Raw genomic sequence first — 27,544 nt, 5'->3', positions numbered from 1 at the left:
AAAACATAGTTTCTGTATGGTTCCCTCTTAAGACACCAAAAGTCTCAGAATGAGAATAAAAGAACAGTTTAAGGGTTTCAGACAACAAAATCAGTTAGTCCCAACCCCAACCCCCATGTTCTCAGGAAGCCATGGCTGCTGTTGCTACTGCTGGAACCTCAAGAGTGGTTAAGAGACTCACCTAAATTTATACAGCTACAAGTGCCGAACACTTGTGAGCAAAGAATGAAGTGGGGCTTACTGTCTCCACCTCAAAGCTGCCCAGCAGGGGAGCATCTCTTGGCTTCCATGTGCAGTGGGTAGGCAGTTTCCAGGATGCAAAATTTCTTGATGCTAAACAAAATCAGAAGGGAAAAAATGGAAGAGGAACCCGATAGCACCCAGGTGTCCTCCGAGAGCACCTGAGCAGCTCACTGTCCCCTCATGCCTATTCAGACAGAGCCCTAGATCTGCCTACCCCCACTCCTTGTCCCTGACGTGGGCAGAACCTGAGGGCACCTCTCTCTCCATGCACCTAATGAGGGGCCTGGGAGATTCCTCTCTCTGTCACTTTGCATACAGCCATGAAAGGCACTGTCTCTCCAGAGAATATGCAGCTCCATGTAATTACACCTTTTTTCCAGCCACAGAGAATGGAATTGTTGGAAAGGCCCCATTGATTGTGGGCTTGTGAATCACTGAGCTCCAACTGGGACAGCTGATAATGATAACGATCTTGCATTTACACAGACCTTTTCATCCAGATGGACTCACAGAGCTCAGCAGAATTTACAACCGATTGTACAAGCACAGAGCCAAACCCTGCCCTCTGTGAGGTACTGCCAGCTCCCTCGGAGATGGGGCTACCGTGAGGGTCTCTTGTCCACAGCGACCCTATAGAGGGAGCCATGGGTGGGTCCATGCACTTGAGCTTGGGGAGATTGCAGGCTGTCATCGGCCCAGTGTAAAGCAGGCTGCACCGAACAGCTGAAGAGCTGGGGTCAGGGAGCGGCTGCTGTGGATGAGAGGCGGGACTCAGCCCTATGTGGATCCAAGAACCCCCTCCGTGAGCATGCAGCACGGATGGCTGTGGAGCCTTGAGGTAGGCAGACAGATGGTCCCCCCCCCAAAAAAAAATACCCACACTGCACCCAGACCAGCAACTCCTGAAGTGTGTTCAGCAGGGCACCAGTTCTTCCTGTGGGAAGCTGCTTGAACAGAAGGAATTTGGGGGTCATCTGGGAGAGGCACATCTGGAGCCTCACCCCACCAGAAAAGGCCCATGCAGTTTAGTGTATTACAGGCTCTGAAAAGTGTTGATGTAAAGAAATGCATCTAACCTTCATGTAAGCCACCCCAGGGAGATTGGACCAATGTGTCCTTAACTTCATTACAAACATACTGCAGAATGCAAAATGCACTGTGAAGGCCTCTGTCACAGAGTCAGACCCACAGGAAGGCAGGTCTGTGGCTTTTCAATCAAAAGCCAATGGAGTGTGCTTAGATCTGACATGCTATTGAAAAACTGAGCAGTTGTTACACATCACTGGGAAGCTGGGGCCCCAGCGAAGGCTGTCACAGGGCACAGGGCTCAGGGCACAAACACACAACAACCTGGTGGCAAACCTGGCATCTGCCTTGGACTGCAGTCTGACTCCATGACACAACCATGAAAGTGATGACTTCTTTTAAAAAAAATACATACAAGATGTGCAGCAATAGTCACATGTGGTTATTTTGATTTATAGTTTAAATTTGTTAAAAAAAAAAAAAAAAACAAGTCTCAAAGATGAGTGTTTAGCACAGTGCTTAAAACACTATGTGGATACCTGCCTCGGTTGAAGCCCCAGCTCCATTTCGAATCCAGCTTCCTGTTAAGGCAGATCCTGGGAAGCAGCCAAAGTAGCCCAAGTGCTGGGTCCCTGTACCCACAAGGGAGACACCAGGAATGAATTCTGGTCTCCTGGCTCCAGCCTGGTCCAGCCCCAGATGTTGTGAATCAGTGACTGGGAAATCTTCTCCCTTTCTCTCCATTTCAAATAAATGAATAATCTGAAAATAGATGATGAGTAAAATAGAATCCAGTTCTTCATTAGTCATTAGTCACATATCGCATGTTCAAGGGCCACCTGTAGCTGGTGGCTATCATATCGGACAGTGCAAACCACATAATCTCCATCATCACAGACAGTTGCATTCCTTAACCCTGTTGTATACTCGCCTTGGATATTCTATCCATAGCAACCGCAGACCCGGAACTGCTGCTGATTTTTTTTTTTTAGTGATGAAAAATACATATTTAGATTTAGAAAGCTGGATGCAGTTTAGATGATCCCAATTTTGTTGGCAACATCCAGAGCATCATAATCAGGAGCCAACTGCACATACGCCTTCTTTTCTCCATTGGGCCTGATCAGGGTATTGACTTTGGCCACAGAAGTCATAGAGCCTCTTCACAGCTTGTTTGATCTGGTGCTTGTTGGCCTTGACATCCACAATGAACACGAGTGTGTTGTTTTCTGTCTTCTTCATAGCCGACACTGGTTATGGGGAACTGGATGATGGCATAGTGGTCAAGCATGTTCCTCCTGGGGATGTTCTTCCGGTATTTAGGCTGCCGGCACAGGTGCTGCGTCTTGAGCTGCCGGAAGGTGGGTGACGTGGACGTGCAGATCTTCTTGTGGCTGTGGAAACCTTTCAGCACCGCCTTCTAGGCTTTCTAGGCTTTCAGAGCCTTTCCTTTGGCTTTGGCTTTGGGAGGGGCAGGAGTTTCCTTCTCTGCTCTTGGTGCCATCTTGGCGAAAAGGCGACCCAGAGCTTCTTGCTGGTTTGTCCTTGGTGACAATGTAAAATTCTGATTTTCTCCAGAGCAAAAAAGCTTATGTGCTGAACACAAGCCCTTGCTAATCAACAAAAGATAGTTATACTGAAGGGCTATGGTCCTGGGATGACCTCAAAGCCCACAAGAAGATAAACGTTACACCATTTTCCAAACTGCTTCATGCCTCCAAGTTCCATGTTGAACTACCATCCCCATCCAATGGGCCACGCAGCAGCAAGATGTGAGTAATTTTGTTACAGGTCAGTTTGGGGTCTCCCTAATCTCTTTCATTGCATTCACCTTGATCAATCATCCCCACTTACCCCATATCTGGTGACTTTGTCTTCGTAGCTCTCTGCTTGCCTTTTGGCCTTTTGGATCATATGATAAACAGGTAGGGTTAATTTCTTTTCAGCAGCTGTTCTTGACTCTTGTCTCAGCCTCAAGGTGGTAACATTACTGCCGATGTCACCCTCCTTACTCCTCTGCTTCCCTCTCTTTGTAATTAACACGCTGGTTTTTTTTAGAGCAGTTTTAGCTCCACAGCAAAATCAAGCAGAAAGTATGGATAGTCCCCATACACCTTCATCCCTCAACTCCTCTCCCCACTCCCCCACACATACTTCCTCTCCCATCGTCGTCGTCCTCCACCATAGTGATCCCTGTTGCCGTCAATGGGTCTGCCTTGATTCATCACTGTCAGCTAGAGTCCACAGATTACATTAGGGCTCACCCTTGTCATTGTGCTTTCTCAGGGGTTTGACAGTGTTTGATGACACGGATCCATCACTATAGCACCGTGCAAAATCATTTCCCTGCCCAGAAGTCCCCCGTGATTTACCTATTCATCCCTCCCTCCATCCAGACTCATAGCAGTCACGCTTTTTCTGGAAGATCTTTCTTCACTTTCTGGACATTTCTAGACAAAGCTGTGCTGCTGCTGTTGTTGCTGCTTTGCTTCCCATCTTAGAGTTGGGAGCACTGAGGTCCAAAAACAACTATGTCTCCCCTGCCATCACACCAAGGAGTTAGCTTTGCTCTGGGCTCTGGGCTCTGGCTGCGGGCAGACTAACCAGCCTCGAAAGCCCTCCCCCTTCTCTCATTTGTCACCATGACCTCATCCTCCCCACTGTGTGGCCTCCCAGCCAGACTCGCGGCTGCGGGAGCATCATCACCGCTGATCTGTGCTGGGATTCGGATGTTCATTCTTTTCTCAGGATCCCCCAGGTTGCTCAGACAGAGTGGCTGCCAGTCAGCCCCAAGAGTCCTGGAAGTTGGCCCCAAACCAAGTGTGCCTGGAGCCAGCCAGTGTTCTGCCGTTCACTGGTCTGGCTGGCCTGGCTGGCAGTCAGACGAAAAAGACCCAGTGATGCTCCTTGGCTCACAGAGAAGTTGGGTTTGCACTTCCAGCCTTCTTACCAAGTCTGCTGCTCATTGCGCCCTGCACAGGTGGTAGAAGGTGACCTACCTTTCCCTTGGAGCAGAAGCATGATTTTCTCTGAGCACCATCATCCACAGCAAGCCCAGATTTGAAGGGGCTTTCCCACAGCCCTGCTGGGGCACAGCCCACCCTCCCCCGCTAGTAACAGAACTTTTAGCCAGACACAATGGCCACCCAGAATACCACTACATTCCTTCATTTCCCTTGCAGCTAGATTTGATTTAGGTCCTAGCATTGAAAATTGTATGCAACTGAGGAGCACATCTTTCATTAAAGAAATGCAATGTGAACTTTTTCTTTCTTTTTGCTTCTCCATATACCTGGGATGTTACACAGAGAAACACTTTTGGAAACAGAGCAATACATACTAGATAAGTAAGAGAGGAAGAACACCACAGCAGGGTACAATCAGCCCTGGACCACATTCCTGAATTTTATATGAAAGAGAAATAAATACTAATACATTAAAGAAACTTACTTAACGTAATTTTTCCTATATTCCAGATAAGCCTAGTGCTAAGTAATACACCTGTTCCAAGTGTTAGCAACAATGAGAAGACAAGGAAAATGAAAGTTAAAATTTTGTATACTCACAAGGTTCCAGACCATACAGTAAATACAAAATTGCATTTAACCCTCACATTGGCCATGCAAGGTGGGTACTACAATCAGTGAGGGAAAAAAAAGTTTATAAAGAATATCACTTTGCTTAATCAACACTGAAGGTGGGATTTAGAGCACTACCCTACAAAACATGAAGGCCAAGGGCAGGAGTTGGAGATGGAAGAGAAGGTGCTGATAGGGCAAGGGGGAGGGTGACCCAGCAATCTGCCTCACCAGCCCAACTGCCTGACAAAGTACCAGGATGCTAGAGAGAGCCCTCAGGGCTGCCTGAGGCTGTTTTAAAATTTCAAGGGAAACAGCAGTGCTTGACATCTGTCAGACCCAGCACAAACTTCATGCCAAAGTAAGCAGCTCAGCATGTGTTTCTTCTGTTACTAGAACAGTTGGGAGCAAATTGCAGTGGGTGGTCACCACTGATGATGCAACCAAGGCCCAGGAAACAGGAGCCAAAAGGATGGAGGAGAGACTTTTCTAACAGGGTCATTTGAGCATCTCTAAGCATCCATACCCAAACCCCTGCCTTTGTAGCACCAGGAGCCGTGTTTATGACTCATCCAGTCTGCACTGGGTTTCCACAACTTGCAACAGAACAGTTTTGATCAGTGCATCTCAGATGGGCTTTGGAAAATGGCCAATGGAAAGGAGCTAAGAAAAGAAGTCTTGTTAATTCATTGAAGTCGTGCCTCAGAATTTAAAAGAAGGCAGTCTGCTGGGTTTCCATTTGTGGATTGTGAGAACATGGAGGGACTGAGAGTAAGGGGTAAAGTGAAATGATATGTTATTATCTGCAATGGTTCAATTTCATTCTGACTCACCAAAGACACAGTGGCTTCTCCAGGAGAGGATGATGGTACCTCTCCAGTAAAATAGCCAAGATGTCTCTTCAGTGCCATCTCCTAAGAACCATAATCCCTCCCAAGTAAATTTGAACTCACTTGCTTCATGAGCAAGTTCAGAGCTCCTGCTGAGGGCTCCTCAATGCTATCTCAATGACTGTTTGTCTATATAATGTTGGATTATTTTATTGTTAAGTCTCAACTTTCTTATCCATAAGATGGGAATGGTAATTTCTCTTCTAAGATTGCTTTAGCCATTATACAACAAATGCATGTCAATGTTCCTAGCCTAGTATTCACACTTACTAAACACTGTTCCTCTCACTGGATTGGGCACCCAAGGGGTACTTGATTATTTGATCCTTATGCCGATCATACCCAAATGTGTACTGAATTTACTTACTTAGCACACCTATTCTATCACAACAAATGAAGACTGTCTTATATTTATGACATCAAAATCTGGCTGATCTCTTGACTTCAATAACCAGCATTTACAAGCACACTTCTAGCCCAATACTGCAAGTGGTCATTCCAACATAGCCCTGACATCAAGGATCTTCCAGTCTAACCCTGACCAAGAGGAATGAGCAGGTAAATATGTTTCCAAAACAAACCTGCCTGCTATATAAAGATTCTGAAAGTTAGAAGTAACACCAGCAATATTTTATTCCAAACACCACTCCTCTCCCCTGTAACATTCACAACCTAGATATAATATACCCATGTTTCTCAGCTCATGCTTGAATACTTCTAATGGAAGACTTCACCCCCACCCCAAGGTTACCCAGCATGTCTTTACAAAGCCCAAATAGGAAGTCTTCTTTGACCTGCAAGCCTCAGCTCTTCTATCAGCTCTCTGCCCGAATCTGACAGAGAACAAAATGGGAATTAGATACGTGTGGTGGTTTCAGCATGAAATGGTTACTCGGTTTAATGCCAAATACAAAACAGAGAAGAAGGACAAATGCATTTGCCAAAGGGAGCCCTCCCTGTGGGCTTTGGCTTGGCTCCAAACTGTTTGACAAAGAGCCACAAAGATGGCATGGTCAGAGCACATCAACCAAATGCATGTGCTGCTCCAAGAGTGGAAACCTATTTGGCTTCATGAAAACTTTAACATCATTAGCAGTGCCTTTCAGATAAGAGTCTGCCTTTCTCTTCACTTTTTATTTTGGAAATTTTGAACCTAAACATCAGCTTTTCTCTGTCTGGACTTGGACTAGCCAACACAGTAGCTACTAATCAATTTCATTTACGTAAAATTTGAAACTCAGTTCCTCATTCATGCTAGCCACATTTCAAGTGCCCAGTTGCCATGGTTAGCTAGATGCCACTATACTGGATGGTACAGACATAGAACATACTTGTACTAAAGCAAGCCCTATTGGATAATCTATTGTAAAGTGACTTGCATTTGTTTAGAAGCATGGAGGAGGATCTGGATACCAACGACAGCCGTAGATCCAGACGCAGTTGCAGCTCAGCTCTTATGGCAGCCAGGTAGGGGCTTGGGTTTGCGTGGAGAGCTCTGCAGGTAAATGCAGTCTGAGACCTGTCAGTCCAGCTGAATAGTTTGGCCCAGCAATGAGCAGAGAAAAAGTTGCAGACTTCAGGGGGCAGACCAGTGACAGGATGGGACTCACAGCTTGGAAACTGGGTGCTATTTTGTGTGGTGGGACAGTGAGTAAGGAGTTGAGGGGATAGCTCAGAGTGGGTTCATTTCTGACAGACTGCATGAAGTTGATCCCATGGGGAGGGCAGTGCCAGCTTTGCATCCTGCAGGGTCTAAGTAGTCCCTAGATCTGAAATCCAGCAACTCTGTTACTGCAGCAATGCCCTGTCAGATGCCATCTTGTGCAGTCAGGCAGAGGGTGCAGATTACAAGGGAGAGCTTGGAATGGGCTCTTTTCTAGCTAATCACACTGAACTGAGCCCATAGGAAAAGCAGTGCCAGGCTCATATCCTGCAGGATCTGTGTGGTCCCCAGATCTGATGACCAACAGCCCCGGATCCTTGTCGGTACCCTGCTTGGCACCATCTTGCAGAGAGGGGCAAGGGCTCTGAAATCAGGAGGAGCAGTGGTTAATCACACATGCACTAAATCAGTACAGCTTAGGTTCCATATTCATGGGAACAGGCACTGTTAGACTGAGGGAGGTTTCCTGAGCAGTGCAAGAGCTAAGCTGGGAACAAAATCACTTCCAGCCAAGAACAGTGCAAAGGCTCCTCAGAAAAATAGTTCCGTTGTGGCCTTCTACATACTCCACCCAAAGTCCAGGAAGCTCTCAGACTTAATGGCCAACACAAATAGACAAGATCAGTGCCACTGACAAATCAGTTATTTAGGACAGCTTGTGTCTTCCTAATTCAGGACACTGATTGAATATGAAAATCAAACTGTAGACCCATAGGTAATACATCTTAGAAACCTGCACTAAGAAGAAGAATCTGCCAACCAGAATTACAATGACCAAAGGTAAAAGAAGAGACAGAGGCACCATAAATGTTACTGAAGACTCTCCGGCAAAGGAGCAAAAACCTTTGCCAGATTTAAGGGGGACTGTACTTAAAATTTTTTTCTTACCCATGGAATTATTTGCGTACACTAGTGCCATCGATTTGCGTTAATTAATTTTGTATCCTGCTACTCTGCCAAAGTCTCTTATGAGTCCCAATAGTCTCTTGGCTAAGTCTTTTGGTTCTGCAAAGTAGAAAATCATGTCATCTGCAAATAGCGACCATTTCAGTTCCTCATTTCCAATTTGTATTCCTTTAATTCCTTTTTTCTTTCCTAATAACGCTGGCAAGAACTTCCAATACTATATTGAAGAGTAGTGGTAACACTGGACATCCTTGTATATTTCCAGATCCCTGTCTAGTTCCAGATTTCAGTGGAAAGGCTTCAAGTATGTCCCCATTTAGTATGATGCTGGCATTGGGTTTCTCATAAATTGCTTTGATTGTGTTGTAGAAGGCTCCTTCTATGCCTACCTTGCTTAAGGTTTTCAGCATGAAGTGGTGTTGGAGTTTTTCAAATGCCTTCATATGCTTTTTATTTTTTAATTTGTTGATGTGATACATATCACATTTATTGATTTGCAAATGCTGAGGCATCCCTGCATGCTTGGTATGAATTCCACCTGGTCTGGGCGAATGATCAGCCTGATGTGCTGTTGGATCCTATTGGCTAGTATTTTGTTGAGAATCTTTGTATCTATGTTCATGAAGGATATCAGTCTGTAATTCTCTTATTCTGTTGCTTCTTTATGTGGCTTTGGTATTAAAGTAATATTGGCTTCATAGAAAGAGTTCGGAAGGATTGCCTCCCTTTCTATTGTTTGGAAAGCTTGTGTAAGATTGGGGTAAGAGCCTCTTGAACCATTTCACAGAATTCAGCAGTGAAGACATTTGGTCCAGGACTTTTCTTGGTTTGGAGGGCTTTAACTGCTGCTTCAATCTCAGTCCATGTTATAGGTCTATTTAGATTGTTAGTTGCTTCTTAATCCAATTTCTGTGGGTTGTAGGTGTACAAAAATATATCTATCTCTTCTAAGTCTTCTGATTTGTTTGCATATAGTTGCTTGTAATAGTTTCTAATAATTCTCTTATCTCTGAGGTATCTGTTATCATATTTCCTTTCTCATCTCTGATGTTATTGATGCATATCTTCTCCCTCCTTTTTTTCATTAGTTGAGTTAGGGGGGAGTCTATTTCATTGATTTCCTCAAAGAACCAGCTCTTTTGATTCATTGATCTTATGTACAGTTCTCTTGGTCTCTGGTTTATTTCCTCCTTATTTTGATTATTTCTTTTTTCTTACTAATCTTGGGATTGCTTTGCTGTTGTTTTTCATAGTTCCTTGAACTGTAAGGTAAGCTTATTTACTTGGTGCTTTTCTAGTTTCTTAACATAAGCATTGATTGAGATGAACTTTCCTCTTAACACTGCCTTGCTTGTGTCCCATAAGTTTTGATATGTTGTATTGATGCCTTCATTTATCTCAAGCAATTTTTTAATTTCCCCTTTGATTTCCTCTCTAACCCATTGCTCATTTACTAACACACCATTCAGTCTCCATGTGTTTGCAAGTCTTCTTGAGTGTTTCGACTTCTTGGTCTCTAACTTCACTCCATGATGGTCTGAGAAGATGCATGGTACAACTTTGATTTTTCAAAAATTTGCTGAGGCTTGTTTTGTGGCCTATAACATGGTCAATTCTGGAGAAGGTTTCATTTACTGATGAAAAAAAGTGTATTATTTGTTTGTAGGATGAAATGTTCAGAAGATATCATTAGGTCAATTTGCTCTAGAGTTTGAGGGGAGTTGTGTTGTTTCTTTGATGAGATTCAGTCTCATCACTCTGTCCATTGATGTTAATGGGGCATTAAGGTGTCTTACTATACCCATATTGAAAGTATATTTCTCCCTTTAAATCCATTAATATTTGGTTTACATAGCTAGATGCCTTGGCATTTGGCACATATGCATTTATTATGGTTACCTCTTTTTACTGAATGGATCCCTTGATCATTATACAGTGCTTTTTTAAATCTCTTTTAATGTTTTTCACATCAAAGTCTATATCATCTAATATAAGACTGGCTACACCCAGGTAGAATCAAGATGGCAGAATAGGGTAATAACAAGTTTAAACAGATGGAGAAACATTAGCCAGTATGAAGCAGAGAGAACACATTCCAGGAAACAGAAAAGGACAGAATGATAGCAGAAGGACCCAAGAGACTAACAGACATGGGAAAGCAGTGGACACAATGGTGTGATGTTGCAGTGGCCAATCCCCAGCAGCATTCAATGAACAGTGATCTGAATTGCACTGACAACCAGAACTTCACCAGCAACAAGGTGAGAAGAGACATTTACCGGGAGCTCCAGAGGAGAATCCAGACAAAGAACTACCTGAACTGCTGGTCTGTTTGATTTGACCAGGAGCAGAGACAGAGCAGCAGGTACCAGACAGGCGGTGCAGGAACAGGCTGGATTTTGCAGCCCAGTCAGCCCCCTTAGAGCTGATTTAGGCACCATTTTGTATAGGGAGACAAAGACTATGGACAGGACTGAGCATGCACTGAGCTTAGAGTGAACTTACTTCTGGCTCAGTGAAATGCAACATTGTGGCATTCTACAGGTTCCACCTTAAACAGGTCAGAGTAACCCTCAGACTTGATGGCCAGCAAATCAAGAGCTCTAGGTGCCATTTTGCAGTGTGGCAAAAGTTTAAGACTGTAAGGATAAAAATGACGTGCATATGCACTGAGCTGGAAGCAAACTCACTGAGCTCAGTGCATTGCACTGGTTTCACAGGAAAACAATACAGACTTTGACATCGTATGGGACAAAATAGGTCTTTGTGGCCCTCAGACCTAATCGTCAACAGGTTCCAGCAAGATCAGCACCACCAATAACCTAGCTATATAGGACTCCTGGTGTCTCCCTAATCCTGGAACCTGCTTGAACTGGAAGTGGGAGAAAGATTATACAGACAGTGGTGCAGCCTCAGCATGGTAAAGACAGGAGGTAGAGAGTGCTTATGCAGGAGCTGGAGCAACAGAGACTGCAGTGGAATCTAACACAATAATCCAGATCTGAACTTGCTGCAGAGAGTGGCACAACTGACTACAAACAAAGAGCCATATACCAATTACAATAAGTAAAATCGAACTGTAGACCTGTGGATGACAGAGTTTAGAAACCTGCCCCAAGGAGAAGACTTTGCTAACCGGAAATACAATGACCCAGAGCAGAAGAAGAGATAGAGGCAAATAAATATTACTGAAGACTCCCCTGCAAAGGAGCAAAAGACTTTGCCAACCTCACAGTTAACTGAGGAAGACAATGAGAAAATGGGGGACCCAGAATTAAGAAAGCTAATTATAAAGCTTCTGACCAACAATGAGAATTGCATAAAACAGGAATTCAAGGAATACATCACACAGAAAATGAACAAAATGAAAGCTGTATTTCAGAAGTTAAGAATACAGGGGAGCCTGGGGAAGGTGGGAAATTTGGTGGGCCTTCTCCCTTAATACCCCCCTTTAAACATGAAGGAAACAATATGGAATAATCTTACCCACTTTCCTGCAGCCCTTGAATCTTTTTACCCTAATTAACTATGTAAAGATTGTCAAAATATATTTTAAAAATTTAAAAAAAAAGAATACAGGGGAGCAAATTAAAAGTATAGTGGAGAGTCTCCAAAATAGAATGAATGGAGGAAGCAGAAGAAAGAATTTCAGAATTGGAGGATATTTTCTGTCACCAGGGGGAAATAAACTAAAAGCTGGAGTTGGGCCAAGCTAAAAAAAAGTAATAATTAAAAGATATGATTAAAAGGCCAACGTAAGAGTTATGGGAGTTCCAGAAGGTGCAGAAAGAGAAGCTGGAATTAAAGGTGTATCCAATGAAGTAATAAATGAAAACTTCCCTAATCTGGAGAAAGAATTGGGAAACAGTATAAGAGGGGCACGGAAGTCCCAACAGGATTGACCAACAGTGATCTTCACTACAACACATGATAATCAAGCTCTCTTTGGTTGAACATAAAGAAAAAATCCTCCAATGTGCACATGAAAAAATTAATTGACATATAGAGAAACCCCAATCAAACTCACAGCTGACCTCTCAGAGGAAACACCACAGGCCAGAGAATGGAGTGACATATTCCAGATTCAAAAAGGGGAACTTTTTCAACCCAGAAAAATGTATCTTGCAAAGCTCTCTTTTGCCTTTGAAAATGAAATAGAATTCTTCCACAGTAAAGAAAAATACCAAGAACTTGACTCTTCTAAACCTGCCCTACAAATGATATTCAAAGATATATTCATGAAAGAAAAAAGGAATAGCAACTACCAAAACCAAAGGCAAATGTGGAGAATCTTAAATACCTAGGAATTAAGCTAACCAAAATGTGGAAGACCTCTATAATGAAAACTATAAAACATTTAAAAAAAAAAAGAAAATAGAAGAAGATATTGAAAAATGAAGAAACTTACCGTGTTCCTGGATTGGTGGGTCAGTGAAATAAGTCAATCAGAAAAGGACAAATACCATATATATTCTCTCTAATATAAAGAAATCATCATGCAAATTAGGTTTTGTGTTTTCTTTATGTCACCATTCATGGGTTATTCAGTGGCGAGTTTTTTTGACTCCATATTGCTGTAATTTGTTGTTGTTGTTTTAACTTCATACCTGTTGTTGACATTATTTCATGACTTCTCATTTAAGGGAACATATAGTGACAGAGTAATAGAGATTGCCATATCCAGAAGTGAAGATACAATGCAATATGCATCCCTACTTCCAAATCAAAGATGGACTCCAAACAAAGCTGTCAGACATATCTAGACAATGAGATGCTGGAATGTCTGACATTATCTGTACCAGCAATGTCAAGGCACACTTAAATTGCAGACTGATGGGATTATAACTCCTTATGAAGGACCACACCATTATAACAATATGGGGAAAATCAGTTGGGGTGGGAATTTGTGGCAGGGAGGAAATCCTAGAATCTATGGGATTGTACCATAAAATTCAAAATTCAAAAAAAAAGTTTAAAAAAGAAGTATGGACGAAATCAGGAGGCAATTTTTATTAGACACACCTGTATTCTAACCCCAGGTTTACACCACGGAGTAACTGTGTGACTTGGACCTGTTACTGCATCTCCTTGAGTTGCATTTCAAATCCTCCAAGCAAAGCTTGCTATCTGAGATGTCTCATGCACACATACTATTTGCACCTCGTTAAACTGTGGGCAACTCACTGCCTTGGATCTTGAGTAACTGATACATGTGTCTGGATTTCCCACTAGTTAGTAAGCTCCGTGGAACACATTCATCTCAGTTTCCCACGCTGTGCATAAGACAGTGGTGACCTTGTAGCAGGTCCTCAAAATAGTAGTAGATTGAATTAATTGACTTGTGGGATACAGGCAATTTCAATAGGGTGCAGTTCCTGGTATCTCTTGTTGATGCCACACACACACAAAAAAAAAAAACCAAAAACTTGAATAACTAAGGGTTTGATGATTATCACATTGTAGAGCAGCATAATATCAGGACAAGGGCTTCCAAAAGTTTGTGCAAAAATTGTGCTTTGGGTTCTGGTGCTTGTGGCATAAACCAAGCCTCTGCCTGCAGTGCCACCATCCCAAATGGGCACAGGTTCATGTTCCAGCTGCTCTGCTTCCCATCTATATCTCTGCTAATGGCCTGGGAAAGCAGCAGGCGATTCATCCAAGTGGGACATCCTGAAGAAGCTCCTGGCTCTTGGCTTTGGATCATCTCAGCTCTGGCCATTGTGACCATTTGGGGAGTGACCCAAATAGATGAACAATCTACTATCCTCCTCTGTCTACCTCCTTCCCTCTTTGCTGAATTTCCTTTTGAATAAAAATAAATAAATCTTTTTAAATTGGACTTTTAAAGTTAATGTGGGGCTGTCACTTTCAATCCTGGCATCTCAAGCAATTGCTGTCACCTGTATTTCCTGCTTTGCTTTCAGTTTGCTCTGCTTCTGATCCAGCTCGCTGCCAATGATGCTGGAAAGGAAGCAGAAAATGGGCTATGTGCTTAGGCCCTGCCTCCCTGGTGGGAGATCCGGGTAGCATCCCAGGCTCCTGCTTTGGGCCTGGTCCAGCCCCAGCCACTATAGCCATTCGAAGAAGATAAGTCTTTCTGTGATTTATGCCTTTCAAATAAACAAAATAAATCTTTTAAAAATTAGACATAAGGTGAACTTTCCAAAATTCTTTGTATAGTAGCTAGTGAACATCTACCATGTAGCAGTCATGTTTGACACATGTTTAATATTTAATGAAATAAATTTCATACATCACCTGCCAGATAGTAGAGGAGGAAACTGTGATTTAGGGAAGTTGGATGGTTCCTCTGTGGTCACACAGCCAATCAAAGGTGGAGTTGCTAGTGCATGTGGATTAATCCTGAAGAACACAGACTGGGCACTCTAAGCAGTTGCCTCCTGTGTGGGCACCAACTGGGTAACTTGGGATTTACAGACATACTGCTGCCTTTACTCTGAAGCTGCACATTCTGAGCCATATTGTGACAGCAAAATGACCCAAAGTTTCCCACCTTGGGTTTGTACAACCAAACCAGCATCAGGGGTCAAGTTTAGATGATGGAAAGTGGTATTATTTATGATGGGTAGGTATTGGGCATTTCAAAAATTATTTATCTAAAATTATAATGAAAAGGAAGGGTGGGCATTGTGGCACAGCTGGTTAAGCCACCACTAGGGATGACTGTAACCTATATCAGAGTCAGGGATAAAGTATCAGCTCCTCTTCCAATTCAGGTTCTTGTTAATGTGCTTGAGACAGGAGCAGGTGATAGCCCTATACTGGGGCTCTTACCACTGATGATGGAGAACCAAATGGGGTTCCTGGCTGTAGTGGATATAAAACAGTGAACTAGTAAATGAAAGATCTCTTCTCTTCTCTTCTCTTCTCTTCTCTTCTCTTCTCTTCTCTTCTCTTCCCTTCCCTTCCCTCCCCTCCCCTCCCCTCCCCTCCCCTCCCCTCCCCTCCTCTCCTCTCCTCTCCTCTCCTCTCCTCTCCTCTTTTCCTGCCCTCCATTTCCTCCCCTAATGCCCCATAACCTCCCATAACCTCCCCTTAGTTCTCCTTTCCTCTCTTCTCCTTTTCTCTTCCTCTCCCAGTCCCTGTCCTGGTCTGTCACCACGTCTTTCAACTCAAAAATAAATAAAACTTGTTTTAAAACAGTAAGAGGTTGGAGATCTCCCCAGTCAAACTGCCGGACTCAGAACCCTAGCCATGAAAAGACAGAGGACAAAACAAGTCAGTCAACTACCTCAGCCATATGTTGGCAGTGAAAAACTGGGCAGAGACTCTAAGATAGACTATGTCAATCAGTGGATTTTTCAACGACCTCATCATGCTTGGAATGGCAGGACTAGCAACAATTCACAACTGTTGAACTGTCAAAACCACTTGAGCAAGACTCTAGGAGCATGCGGTACATCAGGGACCTGGGATGGGTGGGAGACTGGGTGGGGCTTCTCCTTTTATCTCCCCCTTTACTCCAGATACATGAAGAAAAAATATGGAAATGATAATCTTACCCACTTTCCTGTAGTCTTTGAACCTTTTTACCCTAATTAACTATGTAAAGATTGTCAAAAATAAAGGAAAAAAAAAGGAAGAGGGCTGACATTAGGCACAGCAGTTAAGATGCCTAGGTTCTAGTCCTAGGTCTCCTTTTTCAGCTTCCTTCTAATGTACACCCTAAGAGACAGCAGGTATGACTTAAGGGGTTGGACCCTTATCACTCACATGGGTGTCAGATGAGTTCCAGACTCCTGACTTCAGCCTTAGCCAGTCAACTGATGCAGGCTTTGGGGAAATGAATAGCACATGGGGGTTCTCTCTCTTCTTTCAAATAAGGGAAAAGTCAATAATTTAAAACAATAATAAGCACTCAGTATTTCCACCCTCAAAATATGCATGTAAGTTCACTTTGACTTGAGAATTTTTTTGAGAAATTTATTTTTAAAAAAATCTAGGACTGTATGTTCACCACAGTTTAGTCAAGAGGAGATTCGATAGGACATTGTGATAAGAGGGAAAAAAAATATCCTAAGTGTTCAAGAACTAAAGATCAATTAAATAAATCCAATTTCAGTCATAAGCTGCAAAACTAATCATTCTAAACATTATGTTGGAGGTACATACTTAACATAATGAAACTATTTGAGTACACATTAAACAGGGAGAAAAAAACAAAGTTCCAAAGCAGCTTACAACTTCTGGCCCAGTGTTTACTAAGTCATGGCAGAGAGAGATCTCTGGCAATTCTGTATTGAAGGATTCTGGTGATTTTTTTTCCAGTGCCTTTTGCTGATTTTCCAGTCTTTCTGCAATCCACATGGGATTTCTTATACAATCTAACCTGGATGGTTTGCAACATCGCTTGAAGGGGCCACATTGGACACTCCTGTTTGCACCATGGTCCAGAGATGCTGCCTCCCTGGAGGAGAAAGACCCTGGAGCTGCCTCCCAGGGGAGCGTTTTCCCATTGCTGAGCTAACAATTGGCCTGCGGTTTTTATGTGCAGGGCTATTTATTTTCCAATCAGGGGCTTTGAGTCGGGACTTCTGGGGGTAAACTGGTAGCTCTGGACAGCTTTGAAGCATCACAAGTAGGAGGTTTTGTCCCCCGAAGATTTAGGAGAGCAGGCTCCCTCCTCCGTTTTATTGGCTTCTTTTACATATGTATAGCCCCAGAGTGGGCTGGGGGCATTGCTGGCTGGCCTGGACCTCCCCAAAGGCGAAAGCCCTCAGAAACCAAGGAGAACCTTGGAAATTTCTCAAACACTGGATTACTGTCCCCAACCCAAAAATCACAGCTAAAAGGAAGACCCTTCCTTCTTCTGTGTCTCCTTCTGAGGCAAAAAGAACATGAAAGTGAGAACTTAATATGCATCCTGACAGGTGGAAACCCTAGGACAGTGACTTAATTTCTTTGAACTGCAAATAACTCCCTCATCTGTAAAATGGGCCCATAAAGCTGCTATTTTACACTGCAGGTTATTAAAAGGATTAAATTATAGCATGCCATAAAATGCTTAGTGTGGTTTCTGGAACATGGTGAGCATTCACTAAAAAGAGTTGCTATGATTTCCCCTTCAATTTCCTTTCTTCCCTCCTTCCTCTCATTTTTCTTCCCTCTTTCCCTTCCTCCCTCCATCCTTCCATCCTACCATTCTTCTTCCATTCCTTCCTTCTCTACCTCCCTCCTTTCTTCCTTCTTTCTTTCTTACCTCTCCCTTTCCTCTCATATATTAAGGCTGAACTAACACATTCTTGCAGCTAGAAGATTGATTCCAACACCAATAGACTCTCTATTCATCCCCCATCTCTCTGGCCTAGAAATTTTGCAAATTTACTATTTCCAAAACCACCCCCCCAAAAATACCCCCCAACACACACACACACACACACACACACACACACACACACCAGCTCTGAGTGCAGGTTTTCTGTGTGGCCTTTACATTTCCCATTGACTCAGGCTCTGGTGCAGGGACAAATTGGACGAGCAGAGTGTAAATGTTACCACTTTGGCGCCTCCTCAAGAGGGACTGAGCACAGATGTTTGCAGGGGCAAGCACAGCCCAGTAAGAATGGGGGCATTGTGTGCGGGCTAACACAAAGGCCCAGTGGCCCCACTCGGCTGCCAGCCGCCAGAGCATCCCCTCTTTACGCATTGATTTATTAGGCCAGGGATGAATGAAAACGTAATTAATATTACTGAAGCATTAGAGTCTATTTAATTTAAATGCCACTGAATATTTCACTTTCAGCTGGGAGTGACAATGTGCTCGAGCCTGGCTGGTGAAAGCCGGGGCCATCTGTTACCCCAGTGAAGGAGAGAGACAGGGGAGGCAGGGAGTGCGGGCTTTGTGGACATTCCAAAGGTCCACCATCATCATTCAACTCAAGGGCAGCCAAACCGCATTCCTGCACACGAGCCCCTGGCCTGCCCCACCCATCCTGCTGCCCAGCTGAGGGGACTAAGAGAACAGGCAGGAAGAGAATGCAGAGAATTAGGCAACCTGCCCTGTGCCAAGCAAGCCCATGCACAGGAGGCAGGGAGGCAGCAGGTGGAGGAGGCAGGAGAGGACAGGAATACCTATGTGGGAGCAGTGAGGGTTAAGCAGCTAGAACCATGCTGTCCAGCGAGGCAGTCACCAGCCATAGGCAGCTATTTAGTTGAAATTAAATAAAAGGAATATTTACTCTTTAAATCCTGCTCGCCACATTTCAAATGCTCAATAACCTTGTGTAGCTAGTGGCTACTGCAAGAACCATACAACACTGCAAAAAAAAAAAAGTTCTGAGCAGCACTGTTTCAGAAGGCAAGCGTACCTAACTAGTTAGGGGGATAGTGGCCCCAGAAACCTGCCTGAAGATCCCTGATTGGCTGATTTTAGGGCTCTCGGGTCTCCAAGAAACATTTGCTTAGTCAAGAGCAGGTGTTGTGGTGATTGATCATGTATGTTGAAATCCCACTTCTATCGTTTGCCCTTGGGCAGTTGTTCAAGCTCTGAACAACTGAAGTTCTTCATTTGTAAGGTGGAGATAATAAATAATGAGCCTTGATTGATTGTGTTAGAGGAGGAAATCATCACAAAGTGCTTCCAGCGGTGCCTGGCACACAGGAAAAGTACAATATGCGTGAGCTATTATATTTATGGAAGAGACCAAAGGCAAGAATGAAATGGGACTAAAGGCGGAATGTCGTCCTGGCGTGTCTGACCTGAACGGATGAGTAGGTTTTGAGTTCAAGAGGACAGACCTTGGACAGCCAGCTGGGGGCCCTGGCTCCTGGGGCTGGGGGAAGTGATGAGGGGGATCCCAGGGCACTCTGTGCGGCTGCAGCAGTACCAGAACCCACAGGAGGGGAAGGACCCGTCCTCAGTGGGGTGATAATTAGCCTGGTGGGTTCTCGCATAATTGGGATCATTTATTCTCCTGGCTTTTTCTCTGACAAACTGATTCCATGCCAGGGGAGAGCTGTGTGACTCACACCTTGCCATGCCAATTAGCTGATAAACATCAAATGTAAACAAAGATGGCCTAATTAAAACCAGTCACTGAACCTCTGTGAGCATCTTGTCAAAATTGCACCAACATTCTGTACCCAGGCTTGTGTTGGGTCTTGGGAGCTAAATAAGGGGATCCATGGAGAATCTGCAGATGCTCCCTCAAGAGGGGTCCCGAAGGTGACAGAGCAAGCAGATAGAAAGCAGGGGAAGGGGTTAGCGCTGAACAATTTGGGCTGGCCTCTCTAGTCATTTCAGCTGCACACCTCCACATGTCCTTGTGTGCACGTGGTTGACCACTGGCATGGGCAAAGCACCTCAGAACTCACGTTTATCTCTGTGTACAATTTGCCATTGGATCACCCTTTGTGTGTTTTAGAGGCATCTAATCGTAAAATTCTCAAAACTCACTTTTCCTTTTCTTAAAATAAACAAGCAAACAAAAACTGCAATAAAGATGACTCAGTTTATCCACTCAAAGTCATGGTAAGAATTCAATGAGTCTAGGTACAGGAAAGAACTTGGAAAAGATAAACCCATGACTCTATTGTCAATTGTTCTGTTTAGCCCAGTGAAAGGAGCGCTGTCTTTGGAACTGGATGACCTTCAGGCCAAACCTCCGCTAAGCCACTTACTGATTAAGTGGGTGAGTTGCTTTACCACTCTGAGCCTCAGTCTCTGTACCTAGAAAACGGGGCTGCTGAAATTGTGCCAGGGTAGGAATGAAAGGCAACAAAGACCCACCCCAACAGGGCCTGGCAGAGAGCAAGTGCTTAAATTCGATAGTTTCCTATCCTTTTACTCCTTTTCAGAAGGAGAAGGGGCTCCTTAAGTAGAAGAGGAGACAAAAGAGGAGGGAAAAAGGGAGAAGACTTTCTTACAAGCTATTCCTTATATGCCCCATCTAATCATACACTCCTCACTCTGCCTTTTGATTCTCTGTTCCTATAACAACCACATTTAAGCTCCAGTTTCTTAGTGGGACAAAGAAGACGACCAGGATCTGAACCAAGCCTGGCACACTAGTCTATTGGCTAAAGTCCTCGCTTTGAATGCACCGGCATCCCATATGGGCATCAGTTCATGTCCCAGATGTTCCACTTCCCATCCAGCTCCCTGCCTGTGACCTGGGAAAGCAGCAGAGGATGATCCAAAGCCCTGGGAATCTGCACCCACATATGGGAGACCCAGAAGAAGCTCCTGGCTTCTGGCTTTGGATCGCCTCAGTTCTGACCGTTGTCAACACTTGGGGAGTGAACCAGAAGATGGAAGATCTTCCTCTTTGTCTTTCTTTCTCTCTGTAGATCTGCCTTTCCAGTATAAATAAATAAATAAACAAACAAACAAATAGAAAGGCTCCCAGCCCCACATGTACCTCTTGTCTTACCTCTTATCTCTGGCTTGGTACTTCCCTCCCACACTTCCCCATACCTGCAACCACCACAAATTATTGGCAGTTCCTCCAAGGTACTAGACAGGGTCACATGGCCATCATTTTCTTTAATCTGTTGCTCTCTTTACCTGAAACCTTCCCACCTGGAGGAATTTTCCTAATCCTGAAGCTTCTGTCCAGTTCTATAGAGACTTTTTCCTACTACGCTCTTCTCTGCCTCCTTAAACCTGAAAAACAACTTCTGTTTCACACTCTGTGTCTGCCCAGCCATGTGTGGCAATGCCAAAGACACAAACAGCTGAAATACATAGCAGGTATTTGCCAACAATTTCTAGTTTCAAGGATTTAAATTTTGGCGGAACAGATTAATTCACTTATTGCTTTACACCTTAATAAACTATAGAGTGTTTCATTTGGAACACACCATCTCCTCCCGCCTCCGTTCCTATTCCTGGACTACGGTGTCCTGTAGAGCAGGGTCCCTGTCTTGTGATTCTTGATTTTTCAGCACCCACCACCATTCCAGGAGAGAGGGTGAGCTCAGCCCTTTGAGGGGAGGGGTGAATAAAGAATGGAATCAATAAGTGATTAAGTAAACCCCTTCCTATGTATCAGTAACTTTTATCCTTCCCCAGTTCACTGAAGCCACAGTGACCTTTACAAACTACGGCTCTCTCCAGGTCTGAACCTTTCCATTCTGTGTACCCTTTGCATGTTCTTTTTTTTCTAGTAAAAGTATTTTTATTGCTTTGTACTCATAGCACACACATTGGGCAAAATTTGGAAAGACAATTAAATGGAAATGAAATTAAAACTATTTGTAGGGAGTCAAGCATGCACCTGTTGGTCTTCGTCACTTCAACACCTGCCCCTGACCCCCATCTATGTGGCTGCCATGTTCATAGAATCACAATTACACGCTCAGACTCTGGATCGGGCTCCCCAGGTTCAACAGACAGCTTTGCTAACCCACAGCTATGTGTATGAAGCTGCTCTGTCACCTTCTCTCATTCTCAAAGCTGAACTAATCAGCATGCCAAGACGCCACATTTGGAGGTAACACGTCCTGAACTCCATCACAACATCTTAGGTCACTGTGTCTTTTTTTTTTTCTACAAAGTGAAAATAATACTTATGCCTGCTTGTTAGAAGGATTTACCAACTTCATACATGTGCAATGTATGATGCTGTGTGATTGCTCAATACCTGTTAGCTGCTCATACTCAGTTTCATGAGATCCCATGCCCATCCAGCGAGCCACAGCCACTCGCACCAAGAAGAGTGCGAAGGGTTTGTCAGTGACTCTGGGATGAGTCACCGGGGCCCCTCCCCTCCCACCCAGTGCTGGTGTCTGTGCGTCAGCACTGAGAGCAGATCCACACCTGAAATGCAGTTCAATACCAAGTTCAAGACAATACCAGTTTCACTGAACCTTCTTAATGTAAACAAAAGGATTAGAGCTGCTCCACGGCCCTGGCTAACACCCCAGCCAGGCCAAGTTTGCCTGGATAAATAGACACAATTCACTATCAGTGTTCCTTAAGCTGTGTCACCTGAATGAGGAAATGTCCACTCCCTGACAGGATGCAAGTCCTTACCAAGGCTCTTACTGCCTTCCGCCTTTTAGTGGGTACTCTAGAAAGGGGCTTTGTCATCAGTCTTGTCATCCACTGGCTGGGAGACATACACTGCCCAGCATAGGCCAGTCCAGACCCTACCAACACCAGGATCCTGAGGTTGTTTCTGGCATTGGCTTTGTTTCCAGAACCATTGTCAGGATCATTGCTGGGGTGGTGGGACGACTTGTAGTTCAGAGTCAGCCAGGTGAAGGTTCAAATCTACACTCTGCCATTTAGCAAGTGGGGAGCTCAGTGCCTCTGTTTCCTTGTTTTTTTTGTTTATTTTAAAGATTTATTTTTTATTATTTTTTTATTGGAAAGGCAGATATACAGAGAGGAGAGACAGAGAGGATTATCTTCCGTCTGATGATTCACTCCCCAAGTGAGCGCAACGGGCCGATACTATGCCAATCCAAAGCCAGGAGACTCTTCCGGGTCTCCCACACTGGTGCAGGGTCCCAAGCTTTGGGCCGTCCTCGACTGCTTTCCCGGGCCACAGGCAGGGAGCTGGAAGGGAAGCGGAGCTGCCGGGATAGAACCAGCGCCCATATGGCATCCCGGCGTGCAAGGCGAGGACTTTAACCACTGTGCCATCGCGCCGGGCCCGCCTGTTTCCTTGTTGCAGAAAATGATGCATGCATCTCCTGGCTGTGTCTTAAGATGATAGCAGGCACACAGGATGCCATTAGAAGTCTGCCAAAGGAGTGATAGTGGTGACAGAGCAGGGGGTTCAGAGAGCAAGCTCTAGTCCTGGCTGCCTGTTCGCCCTGGACAATGGCCAGAACTCTTGGTGGGAATGTAAGAAAACCCCAAACTATGCCGTGCAGCACTGGCTAAAAGGTAGTCGCTTTGCTGTCCCCAGACCCAGGACAGTTCCAGCAGATGAGCAGAACTCTATGAGAAGGAGAAGACACTCTGTGTGACAGCTCTGGTGGAGAAAAGAAGCCCTCCCAAGCAGGCGCCATGTGAATGCCTTCACAGTGGCAAAGAGGGCTCTGCCTAGAGTCCTGCCCCCTCCCCTCCCAGCCCCACTCCCACCACCAGCCTGCTCATTGTTTGACTTCGGGCTCAGTCTCTATTCAGATGCAAACACCAGGAGGCGCCTTTGCATTGTGGTCAAGCACACTGTGTCAGCACTGACAAGTGGCAACTTCGTGGGAGTGAGACTTGATGAGGAGGGGGCGGGACAGGGGGTGTGAAAGGCTCCCGCTCAAGCAGGCAGGCAGGAGGTGACTCAGAAAGGAGAGGTGAGCAGGAAGTACTCCATTGGGCTCAGTTGTGCCTGTAAGCAAGAGGTCCCTATTCCAGTACCTCTTCCCACTCAGGCCATTCACAGAGGATTGGCTTTGGGGCCAGGACCAGGAGCATGCTTCCGCTGGAGGAAACGGCTGAGCATGAACCAGGCTGCCTCATTTGAGTCCAGCTCTCATGCTGAGGGATCTTGATCAAGCCTCCCAGCTGTTCATGCCTCAGTTTCCCCATCTAAAATGAGGGTAGGCGATCCCTGTTTTGCAAGGTGCATGGGTGGCAGCTCAGAAGTGTGTGAGTTAGCTCTGGATAATTCTCCAGCAGAAGTATATTCAGTTTAGTCCTACAAGAAAACGATTTCATGTCTATCTAAAACAAGCAAACAAAACAAAACTGACAGGACCCAGTGCAATCTGGCATCAGAATTGTGGCCATGAATAGGAAAGGGACAAAGCGAATGGGAAAATGTGTTACACACAAAGTAAGTCTGTGACTTACCTAATAGCATTGCCAATGCTAATTTGTTAGTTTTGATAGATGTCCCACAGTCATGAAAAATCTCAACATTAGAGGAAGTTGGGTAAGAGGCATAGGGGAACTCTCTGGCTATAGACACCCAAAAATTGCCTGAACTGTACTGATATGATATCTATCAGTGTAGTTTATTATAGAAGATTAAAAATAAATAAGTAAAAAGGAATTAAATGTCCAACAATTAGAAATTTTATACAATTAGTAACGGTATATTCATACAAATTTGGGGGCAGGCATAATGACACAGCAATTTGGACCACCAGTTGGGAAGGCCACAATCCATATTGGGGTGCCTGGTTGAAGCCCCAGTTACTTTGCTTCCAATCCAACTTCGGTTAATGTACACCCTGGAAGATAGCAGTTGATAACTCCAGCACTTGGGTCCCTTCCAATGAAGTTCCTGACTTCAGCCTGGCTCAACCCCAACTGTTACAGCCATTTGGGGAGTAAACCAACGGTTGGGAGGTATCTATCTCTTTCTCTCTTTCTTTCTAAATATGTGTGTGTGTCATTATTCTGCCTTCCAAATAAAATAAATCTTCAAAGTTAGGGAGCTCAGCTGTGGATTTGGGAGCTATTAAGTGTGTTTCCCAGAGAGTCAGCAATGATACTTGAGCTGGTAAGAAGGCCAGTTAGACCATTCTTGCCAATGCCCAAGTAAAGTGGCTTTAGAGGATTAATTATCAGGACTGGCATAGCAGTGTAACAGGGTAATCCTCTGCTGGTGCCAGTTCATGTCCCATCAGTTCCACTTCCCAACCCATTTGGTTGCCCTTGCACCCACACGAGAGACCTGGAAGAAGCTCATGGCTCCCAGCATTGGGTTGGCCCAGCTCTGGTTGAGGAATGAACCACCGAACCACCAGTAGATGGAATATCTCTCTCTCTCTCTCTCTCTCTCTCTCTCACTCTCTCTCTCTCTCTCTCTCTCTCTGTACGTGTGTGTGTGTGTGTGTGTGTGTGTGTGTATCTTCTCTGTAACTGACTTCTCTGACTCATGGCAGTTTGGGTGGAAGCGGACAAGGCCGGTGTAACACTAAGGGCCCTTCCAGCTGTTGCTCTCCCATTCCCATAGTCAACACAGAGCCTCTCTCTCCTAGCTTCATATGACTTCAAATCAGACCACATTATCTGTGATTCAGTGAGTAGGAGAGAAAGGAGTGGAGCGTGTCCTTTCCCTTTATTCAACATGATCCTAAAGTTATCGCTGCAAATGATTTTTTTAAAGACTTTTATATGAAAGGTAGAGGAGAGAAAGAGGAATCTTCCATCTGCTGGCTCATTCCCCAGAGGGTCACAGTGTTTGGAGGCGAGCCAGACCAAAGCCAGAAGCGAGGAGCCAGGAACTTTTTTCCAAGCCTACCACATGAGTGTGGGGACCCAAACAATTGGGCCATCGTCCACTGATTTCCTAGCTACATAAGTGAATTGAAGTGGAACAGCCAGGATTCAAACTGGCACCCATATGGAATGCTGACACAACAGACAGAGGCTGAATTTACTATGCCACAGGGCCAGCCCCTGCAAAGGATTGTAAGTAGCACAACCACTCTGTTTCCCTGTGCTCAGAATAAATTTGAAAATTTTCTCTTGTACAGAGGGAAGACAAAAGTGCTTATCGGCTAACAGCTAGCAGTCATGTATGGTAATTACTTCAGTAAGGTAATCAGACTCATAAGAGCTGCATGAGTATGTGTAACTCAGTATTTCAGTGTTCTCTGGCTACTTTAAAGCACAGCTGTTTTCATTCTTCAATCATAAGGTTATCAGATAAAATACAAGACAATTTCATCTAAATCACAGGTGATTTTTTAATCTAAGCAATCTTGTATATAGTGTTTCTAACTACTCAGATATGGCTGGTTGTAATGTGTTTTTATATGTTCAATCTGTCAACCTTATGTAGTTAGGGACCAGATATTGAAAGACTGATTTTATTGCAAACGGCAAGACACAGGTCTTTGCAGCAGTCCTAAGCCAAAAAGCAAGCCTATTTCCTTTTACATGATGAGGCTTCTACAGTGAAAGAAATAGTCCCTCCCATGGAGAATGGAGTCAGGGGCTGAGAATGAGACAGAAAGCAGAAGCAGTGGGGATGGCACACAAACTGATGGAGCTGTCAACATGAGCCTGGGGAACAAAGAAGTACCTACAACAGCAGGGCACCTCTGGCCTGCAGAATCTGACCCAAATCAAGGCATTCAACATCCACTGTAGCGATGGCACGGATTTCTGGGAGAATAAATGGATTGCAAAAAATGCATGTGTGCAAGCAAGCAAGGGATGAGCCAGGAGGGTCTCAGCAAAGGCAGCAGAGTCCTTGTTGCGGAGAGGCCAGATTGCCTGCAACTTCTTGGTGATGAAGCCCTGCTGATAACAATGTTGTCATAATCAGAATGGTCCACAAACCCCCAGAAACACATGGACATCTAAGTGAACAATATAGACCAAATTCCGGGCTGTGAGATGTGTCTGTAGAACCCCAAGGAGGAGACTTGTGCTGCCTGGGGCAGCAACCAAGCCATCTTGCATGAGTCATTCCCAACCAATGCTAACCACAGCTTTGTGGGCAACACTGTAATGCAGCTGTTTAAGTTGCTGCCTGTGATGATAGAATCCCATGTGAGAGATGATCTGGCTTCACTTCTGATCCAGCTCCCTGTTAATGCACCTGGGAAAGCTGCAGAAGAGCCTATGTGTGGGCCCTTGCCTCCATGTGGGAAACTCAGGTGGAGATATTGGTTCCCAATTTCAGTCTGTCTAACTGTTGCAGCCATTTGAGGAGCAAAACAGTAGATGGAAGATTCTCTTTCTCTCTAACTCTACCTTCAAAAAAATTTTTAAGAAAAACAAAAACAGTGTTTGTCATATATCCAGGTGTGGCTGAACATGAGCTTTCCCAAGTCCTGCAACCATGGCTGCCAAAATCAAAGTGGATCTGATGGCTTCTTGCCATGCCATAATCTGAAATCCTTGAGCACTTCCCAGAGCCAGCTACAGGATCCCGCCTACACTGAGCATAGTAGTTACTCTTTTAGACAATGAATCAAATCCTATGTATGGAGAACAAACTGAAGGGACCTCAATCCCATAGTTCCTTGCTTGGATTTCCATCACATCCTCAAACTAAAAAAGTCTTCCATAACCAGCTAAGCTCCACAACTCCCAACCACTCTCTCCTTCCCCTCTGCCTCTCAGATGCCAGAATGTGAAGATGCCTGATCCCTGACTCGTCTAAAACTGTGATTGACAGATCACAGAAAGTGGTAGGGAAGCTAGGGAATGTGTGGCTCCAATATCAATTGACATGGAAGATATTGTGGCACTCCAGATTAAACCAGTACTTGAAACACCCAAATCCCCCATCACGTGGCCAGAATTGAGTTCTGCCTCCACTTGCAATCCAGGTTTCTGTTGATGCACATTCTTAGGGACAGCA

The 27,544-nt window shown here is 44.5% G+C and overlaps 1 pseudogene; it reads right to left on the bottom strand.

The window, feature by feature from the left end:
- Window positions 1–2,278: 2,278 nt before the first annotated feature.
- On the bottom strand, window positions 2,279–2,773 carry LOC121156525 (annotated as a pseudogene).
- Window positions 2,774–27,544: the final 24,771 nt, after the last annotated feature.

The sequence above is a fragment of the Ochotona curzoniae genome, unplaced genomic scaffold, assembly GCF_017591425.1.
Source record: "Ochotona curzoniae isolate NIBS_2020 unplaced genomic scaffold, NIBS_Ocur_1.0 contig_3432, whole genome shotgun sequence".
NCBI classification, from domain to species: domain Eukaryota; kingdom Metazoa; phylum Chordata; class Mammalia; order Lagomorpha; family Ochotonidae; genus Ochotona; species Ochotona curzoniae.
Note: the sequence above shows the minus strand (reverse complement) of the source record. Positions and strands in the feature narration are given on the sequence as shown.